We start from the raw sequence: 7401 nt of genomic DNA on the forward strand, positions 1-7401 counted from the left end.
CGCATTAAATTTCAACAATCCCCTGATTACATAATATTATTCTCTGGAACCCCTCTCTTTCTTCATCATTTTACAGGGAAAGAAATGCAAAGAGCTTAAGTAATTTTTCCAGAGTCACAAAGATCAGAAGAAAAAGGAATTTTCTGGTGTGATGCACAGAGAAATCAGCATTGTTTTTCTTTTTCTTATTTTCCAGGAAAGTCAGAAATTATTTTCAGAAATGATCATTTCAAAGATGTGAGTCATTAAGGCCAGCCCAACATTTTTCTCAGATCAGGAGACAAGAATAATTTTCTCATGTTACAATTGTTCAACTGTGCCACAAATTGTGTGTTTTAAACAAATTTAGTTAAATAATCTGAATCCACAGAAAACATTGGTTATCAAGACATCAAATCAATGGTACCTTTCCAGCATTCATTAATAACGTACCTGTAGCCTATCTTGTTGCTGGTATAAACTTGTAAATGCTTATTTCCCAGATGAATGGAGGCATACAAAATTTTGGTTATTAATTAATTCTCAGTTTTAACTGTGAATGGTAATGGTAAAACTTGGTTTAATTCTTAGCTCCTCATTCACTATCCCACGTCTTCTTTTCTGAGACTATGCCTATATCATACATACCAGGAGGGGATTTAAAGTTACTCAAGGAATCATTGATTTAGTTTCCCAAGAAATCTGTGACTTGTAGGTTTGGATCACACCACTTGTTCATCGTTGATTCAGTTAACAGATTCTATTAAATTTTCTACTTCAGCTTGTGCTATGAACTCCTGGACTGAGTACAAAATACTCAGAATGAAATGTGACATTTCTGAATTGGAACAACCATGAGAGACCACATGCCCATTTGCTTCTGACTCAGGAATCATAACCATCTCTGTAAAGTGAGGATGGCAATCAGGAGAATCTTAGAAAGTACTAGTTGTATGTTTACTGGCTAGTTGATTGTGAAGTTCTAAAAGGGGGGAAAAAGACAAGTCTGGTGGTGGTGTTGTTTTCCATGTAGGAATAAAACATTTCATTTTAAGACACACCAACATATTTTTCCTTTTTAAACTTTTTGTTTTTTTCTAATTTCATCTAACAAACATCATGCCACAGTAAAAATAAAGCCAGTTAAAGTGTTTGCCTTTTGGACACTTTTAAAAGAAATAAAATCTTTTTGTGGAGCAATTGCCTTACACAAAGTGTAGACTGGAAAGGTACTTTCCATTTCTTTTTAGTGACATTCCTAGTTTCTAAGTTGAACAGCTTTTGACAAATTGTGATGAATCCATAGTTACATGATGATTTTTGTTTTTTAGCTTTCTAGGGGTGAACTATTTGATCAGTGATGAGAAAAACGGATGCCAAAATAAAATCATGTAGTCATGATCACTAGCAAAGTTTCTTGTTACATTCTAAATACAGCATGCATCAACTAAAATATTTAAATAGATACCTAAAAGCAAAAGCTGAACATTCCAGATACAATGTAGCTAGGAAGGCACATCATTTTGAATATGTGTTGCCTCTTAATGAACTCTCTGCAATAGGTGGAAGGATTTCTTTCTTAGACAGTGAAACCTTTTTCATGCAGAATTTTGGGGTATGGTGTCAGTGCTCTATATGTAATTTCATTTGGATAATATGTTAGTGCTTTTGAATTGACTCAATGTGATTAGTGGATTGCTTTAATTTGGTCAAAGCTTTTCTAATTATCTTTTTTGCTTTAAGATATCAGTTTGGCATAAAAATCTATAATTCCTTTTTTCTTTATTTTGTGAAAGATTTATTTTCTAAAAAGAGACTGGGCAGGGGCTCCTGGGCGGCTCAAATGGTTAAGCGTCTACCTTCGGCTCAGGTCATGATCCCAGGGTCATGGGATTGAGCCCCACATTGGGCTCCTGGCTCAGCGGGGAGCCTGCTTCTTCTTCTGCCTCTCTCCCTGCTCATGCTTTCTCTCTCTGTTATCTCTGTGTCTCAAATGAATAAATAAAATCTTAAAAAAAAAAGAGAGAGAGAGAGACTGGGCAGAGGGGCAGTTATTGGCCATTATGTTGTTCCCTGGGTGAAGTAATTTTGATCAAGTACTGGATCAAATATTTTCTGAATCAAGGACTTCTCACTGACCATTAGTGTTTGGTTTCATTTTTTTTTTCTTAACTGATAACATGAAAGAATTAAATAAATTATTTTAGAGTTTTTTTCCATAAATTTAAATTTCTTTCTCAGATGGATGGAAGGCATTCTTGCCAGATAGAGGGAGAAATGCCTCGGTCTTCAGGAGTGAACTGATGATTTATTTGACTTTACACTCAAGCCTCTTAGATGGAAGGTTAGATATGATTACACTGTTGCACATATCTTTGAGGTAAAGAGCACAGGAATGAAGTGCACTTTTAATGAATTTGAAAAACATTGCAGAAAACTTTAAAAGCACAAGGGAAGCAATATGCAAAGCTGAAGCTTTTCTCCATGGATTTTATATCTGTTTTCTTTTCTATACAGTAAATGTTTTCAGGGGTTAAAGTACCCTGAGAAATGCCTAGCCAACCCTTCTAATAAGTATGTTAGTTTTAGGGAAAAAAGCTATGCAATTATGTGTTTTTTTCCTGTTTAAATTGACAGAACTTGACACAGAGCTATAATTTACAGAGCAGTATTCTACGTTATTGACACATATTATCTCATTTAATACAGAGAACTCCATGAAATTGGCACTATTATTTCCCCAAATAACAAATGAGGAAATGGAAGCACAAAGAGGTTAAATTATGTGTCCAAGGATGCTTTCTTAAAATATAGCAGAGAGAGGATTAAAATTAGGACATCTTTTTCAGGATTCTGGTTCTAATGCTGCTGTGTTTTCATTTAAGAAAGAGAATCAAGTCAAAGTCAAATTTAATTAGTAACTGAAGGAGTAGCATATAATTGCAGTTTCCAGTTGGAATTTGGGACTTTTCTTAAATGTATGGTTTGTGTAGTAAGTTGTTATTAAATGTCAAAAAGGCTCATTGACCCTAACGGATACTGATTCTTTTAAATAAAAAGAGGGTTTCTGTTACAAAACAACTTGATATCTTATAACTCATTTCTTCTTTTCTCAAAAAGGTAAAACAAAGAAAGTTACAACTATAGGTTATATATGAATTCTATTTGTATAAGGAGTTATTCTAAAATAGCATCCATTACAGAGAGAAAATAATTATATCAGACTATTTTTGAGAACCAGGGAACTGTAGTGGTAAGAGGAAACAAAAATAATTGGAATCATTTAAATGATACTAATTATCTGTAAGACCCACATTTAAGTCTTTAAACACTGTGAACTTCAGTTTTCTCATGTGTTGAGTGAGAAGAACGTGAGAAAAGAGTCACTGTGATCATGCAGCTTAGTGTAAGACCCAGGAAGTACTCAGTGAAATTACTCTATTACCACTAACCATTTTATAAAGAATAATTGATTGTGTAATAGAAGTAATTTTAGCCAAGGCATTTGATATTTTTTCAGTAAACAGAAACATAATAATTTCTGGATACAAATACAATTTAAGGGTTACTTTTAGCAGAAATATGATATTTGGCACAATCGGCCAACTCTGAGCTACCAAACTTGTTGGATGTTGGGGAACATATTATGGATACTCCTGAAGCTGAACTTTCAGACAGATATATTGAGTAAAATGACATCCCCTCAGAGAAAATGGGAAAATAATTTTTGTATAGGAACTGAAGTTATCCTTCAAGTTCTCAGAAAATCTTAGTAGTAGCGGGGAAAAAATAGCAAGATTTAATTAAAATTATTCAGTCCATTATGAAGTGAAATAGAAGCAAGGGAAAAATAATACAATGAATTAGATTATTTTACCTAAGTTTCTCAGGGGGTAAGGATAAATGGACACAGTCACTTTGACACATTTTGGCGTGGATTGCTCCCTCGTAGTGCACAGAGCTATGATTATTTCAGCAAAGGGCACTCTTCCTAGGAGCAGCTATGTCTTGGCGACAAAGAAGGTGAGAGGCAGGAATGACAATATGGAGTACTGTAGGCATGTAAATTCCTCTGTAAGTGAAAGAAAGAAAAATCAAGTGTACTGGCCCTGGTTATGGATGGCAAAATTAAGGAGAAGCGGAATGCTTCATCAGTTTTGATAATTGAAGTGTGAAGCAAAGTGGATTCTTCTATATTCCTGTTAGTAAAAGATTCCCGGTATTGTAATCACTGGATCAATCCTCTTTGACTTATGATTTCTGCAGATGATTTCGGGCCGCGGCAGGGGTCAAGCTACAGTAAAGTAGCCCAAAAGGGATGTCGTCCAAATCTGCTGTCTGGGAAGGAGTTTAGAGAAGTCTTTGGACCCTGTTTAAACATGGGTCCTTGAGATGCTCTTCCCAAAATCAAGTGAGCCTGTTGCCATGCTAGCCACACCCAATCATAAGGAACACCCTAGACAGGTGTTTTCTCATTCATGGGAGGGAAAACATTGCAATGTGCGCTCAGGTATCTATGGTGAGCCACTGTGTTCCTCTTAACCCCATGTGCATCAGAGCCTATCAGATGTGGCCGTTTTGAAGAAGAGTGGCTTCTGTTCCACAGGATCGTGCTGCTTTTCATGAAATGTGGTTGTGTTCAATGTGAAGGAGCTCCAATGAGAATGACTGAAATTCCCCAAAGACGAAAACTATCCTGGGAAATGGAATCTGCGCCAGAATCTTTTGGAGGAGCGGGGTCTATCCTGCTCCATCATTCTAGTCTTGAGAGGCTATTTCTCTGTGGGCCATGGCCAAAGAGTCTTTCAGCGTGATCCTTGCATTCAGACACTTTAATTTCACCGTGTCCAATTTAATTTAATTTAATTCAAATTTAGTGTATTTAATTTAACCGTGTCGTCAGTGAGACAAGGTGAGATCTGTATTGGTCTGTTGGAGGAGTGTGCTTGCCACAGGCTTGACCATTTCTGTGAACTATAGCTTGATGCTAATGTTGAGAAATCTCACCTCCAACTTCTCTCACACTACTTAACGTATTTATCATATCAATTGTGTGAAGCCATCAAGAAAGGACACTTTATTACTTATCTGATATTCTGTTGGATGTTTTTCACGTCGAAGATATACCAATTCCATCAATATGATGAGTGGGTACTAAGAAAAAACAAGAGGCAGTTCAGGATACACAGAGGCACACTATGTAGAAGGCCATACGGGTTACAATCCGAGGTCCTGGGTGACTTGGCTTCCAGTTCCAGCCTTGTCACAGACTAGGAGCAATCTGGCAGAAATCACGTAACGTTTCTGAGCCCAGTTCTTTTGTTTTCTTTTTTCTTCTTTGTGGTGGTGGGCGTAGAGGGGCAGAGGGAGAAGGGAGAGAGATGCTGAGGTAGGCTCCACAAGCAGCTCAGAGCCCAACTCGCGCTTTCATCCCACAAAACTGAGATCATGACCAGAGCCTTAATCAGGAGTCAGAGGCTCAGCCGACTGAGTCACCAAGTGGACCGTCATTTCTCTTTTTCTTCTCAGGAACAGCTGGTGGTCTTGAGACTGAAGCATTCAGTACAGGTTAGTATATTATTTTCTGGTTCCTTAGGTAAAAAAAAAAAAAATAAATCTATCTGTCTAACTATCTGTCATCTATCTATCGATCTAAGAGTGAAAGTTCTCTGGAAGTTTGGGTTTTTAGGAAAGAATTTATATGAGAGCATGGCTCTTTAGGAAAACTGGCACCCAAGGAATTTACTGAGCTTTACCCACAGATTTCAGCCTCTACACTAAAGGCCTGGAATTTACCTTGTTTTTGATCAGGGTAAAATGACTGGCTCTCATAGGGTTTCTAGTTTCACTTTTTTTCTGTGTCGCTTACGGCGAATATAGTATCTCTACCAGAACTCTATAGCATGGAGCGCCAAATTTAAAAATGCAAAACAAACAAACAGAGAAAAAGCCCTACAGGGCACGAAAAAATGTGCCGTTCTCTAATGGTGTATTTTGGTCCCGTACTTGTTTTAAGCGTAAGGGTGCAATTAGGTACGTCCTGACATTTCACTCTTGTTACTAGCGTGCGTGAGGGACAGTGTGATGAGGGCGGAACGTTCCATTTCTATGAAAGCAACCTCACTGAGCCAAATATTGGAAGACCTCGTGTGATGCAATTCGAGATGCAGAAAACAGGAGTGTGCAAAAGGAAGTAGCAACAATCCCAACCAGGAAATAGCAAGGAGGATAAGAAAATCTTGGGGGAAAGTTCCACGAGAACAAAGTCTTCGGGAAGTGTGGAGAGAAAGTGGCTGGACTCAGGCTTCCATTTTCTGTGGTGGGAACTGCATGAAGAGTTAAATCACCCCTTGGTGATAAAGTCCAAGTATGGTTGAAATGAGAAGTTCATTTTACGTTTTTCTCAGGTGCTGCTGGAGGTCCAGTTTCCACGACCCTGTATGCTGGCAGCATAGGCAGCACCAGAATGGGCCCCACCTTCACCAGGCCTGGGCGCGAAGCAGGTACGTTGAGTTCACAATAAAGGATCGCCTCGATGGCTCAGCAAGTGGTGTCAGGCAATGCTGCTCAGTACAGTCGTGTACGGACTAAAAGACATCTGGCCCGTTACCCTGAGAGGTGATAGCACCTATAGCCTTTTGCAGCGGCTGTTGCGTTTTGTTGGTGGTGGTGGTGGTGTCGTGCTTGCTGTACGTGTTGTACTTGTTGTTGTTGTTGTTTTCACCCTGACGACAAAGGCACAAGGGCCAGAGGCTTCAGAGCAGGCCACACAAAGAAAGGAATCAAAGGCCATGTCTTCCATGGCTTCTTTGCGCCCGTATTCCTGCATTTCACGTCAGGACCCATTGTACAGCATTCGATACTGGGCGTCCAGTGTCAGTGCTTGGTCTGCCAGTGGCTCTGGGCGTAAATTCACTAGCGTGTATATATGAAAGACTCCCATAGCCAATGACATATTTATGGGCCCCTAAACTTTCGGGTTTATGCTCAAAGGGAAAACAGGGGACTCAAATCCCTTTGACACCATGGCAGATGGGTATCTTTCTTCCAAAGAAGGAAGAAAATAATGAAAGGTCTGTCTCAGAAGCGGCAGAGGCAGGATTAGAACCCCGAACCCTTGGCCTCCTCTGGAATGGCTCCGCAGCTCTGGGATCTGTACATAAGAGCATGCATCCAAGAACAACCAAGGAGAATATGCTTGTCTGTGCGCATCGGGGACCGCATTTCAAGTCCTGTTGGTTTCCAGAAGAAAATAGGAGGGCCATTCTGCAAGTGTAGATGATTTTGCTTCAAAGCAAAGAAGCCCGAGTTCAGTTCCCTGCTTCCGCTTAGGCAGTCAGTCACTAATTTCAAGTCCCCGTCCAGTTTCCTCACCTCGGAGTCCCATTTGCCTGGGCTTTGGCTGAGCTGTTGCACGTGTTC

This window comes from Eumetopias jubatus, unplaced genomic scaffold (assembly GCF_037043125.1).
Source record: "Eumetopias jubatus isolate StellerSeaLion01/CBP00866 unplaced genomic scaffold, mEumJub1_p1.0 scaffold_8, whole genome shotgun sequence".
Classification (NCBI taxonomy): Eukaryota; Metazoa; Chordata; class Mammalia; order Carnivora; family Otariidae; genus Eumetopias; species Eumetopias jubatus.